This window comes from Limulus polyphemus, unplaced genomic scaffold (genome assembly GCF_000517525.1).
Source record: "Limulus polyphemus unplaced genomic scaffold, Limulus_polyphemus-2.1.2 Scaffold3492, whole genome shotgun sequence".
NCBI classification, from domain to species: domain Eukaryota; kingdom Metazoa; phylum Arthropoda; class Merostomata; order Xiphosura; family Limulidae; genus Limulus; species Limulus polyphemus.
The window spans coordinates 8,571-10,396 of NW_013669102.1; positions in this window are offsets into that span (position 1 = coordinate 8,571).

Consider the following 1,826-nt stretch of genomic DNA (forward strand, 5'->3'; position numbering starts at 1 on the left):
AAAATCTTGAAAGAGCGAGCATGTTTGATGGGACAAGTCAATTAAATCGTTCAGTAATATGACAAACTATTAAAGTGAATTAGTAATCTTTCATACCTTGAAATGTAACGTTTGTTTCAGATATTCACGTAAAGTTGCACAAAGGGGGAATTGACTAGAAGGAATTAGAACAAGTCAAAAACCCCACTGCCAACTTTTGGGCTAGTCTAATTGAATGTTGTGACTTAATGTGCTTACGCCTCCAAAGTGTGGAACGTAGTATATTTTGCGATAATTGGACGCGAACCATGAACCCTCAAATCTATAGACTGGTACGTTAACCACTATGTTACACCCAGCTTGCAAAAATAATATCATGCTTAGTTATCATACTTAATTACATAATATCATTATTAGTTATCATACTTAATTACATAAAGTTGTTACGTCACTGGTCGTTGGTTCATTTTCCGTAGAAATTCTTTCCGAAAAACTTCAGCGATACAAGTCCTTTCTTAAATACAACTAGTTTATTCTTTCTCAATACAACTTTGCAATACACTTAATTTCCACAGTCACTTTAACTTAAACACACGCTGTAATTCACAATGATTCACGCACTTTACTTACGGTCACTACCGCGCTTGACTCAATTGGCCGTCTCTATCTCTGCCTGTCTGCAATTCAGTTGATTATATCGCTTTATTTGCCTGCTTATATACAGGAATAGAGGTCGTCTAGCTAATAATGGATTATTCGTGATGTTCCCCGATCGTTCTAGATACTCATTACGTGTTACCAGCGTCACGTGACTTCCGCTGTCGTAACACTGCCCCTTCCTTAGTATTGTTCGGGACTAACAATAGCCACTTAAATTAAACCAATAGATAATTACCAATAACTTAATTAAATGAACAGAATTTACAAACACAAAATTAAAATTCAACAAAGTCTCTTAATTTTACAGGACGTATCTTCTTCCGTACTGGTATCTGTCTCATTGGCTTCAGCTTCACGTAAAGTTCATCTACTCCATCAGGAAATGTCCTGTTATCGGTAATAGTCACATCAGTGGTAGTAACTTCATCAAGGGCTTCACTGTTTCCTTCTCAAAACCGGGTAGAGTTTCTTCTTCAACAGTGGCTTTTTCAGGTGGCACGTCTTCAGCAGCGTCATTTGTTCTGTTGTTCATTTTGTTCCCACTGAAATGTCCTGGACCGTGATAATGCCAAAACCTGTTGGCATGCACCACCTTTGGCTTACCTCACCGACCACATTTTATTCGGAAAGTCACGTCTGAGAGATGATCCACTATGTCATATGGGCCGTCCCATGAAGAAGACTACTTAGGAGACTTCTCTTTGGTCTTCCTGGGATTATACAACCACATCTTGTCTCCTGGTACAAAGCTGACTTCAGTAGCTTTCTTATCATAACATAGTTTCATGGAATAAGAAAACATATTTAAGTTTGAATGCACTTGATGATGAATATCATCCATCCTTTCAGATAACACTTTCACGAACTCTGGCACGTTTTCAGGCAATTATTCGTAAGGTGGGCATCATGTTATCAGGTCCACTGGAAATCGAAATTCCCGACCAAACATCAGATTTGCTGAAGTGTATCCAGTGGCTTCATGCTCCACTGTTCTATAGGCTATCAACAGTGGAGGGAGTAAGACATCCCAATAATCTTGGTGGCTATTACAAAACTTTGCCAATTCCTGTCCAAGTGTTCAATTGTACTTTTCTACCATCCCATCAGACTGTGGGTGAAGTGGCATTGTCCTGGTATTTCGTATGCCAAACAACTTGCAGCATTCATGGTGCACAGCTGATTTAAAG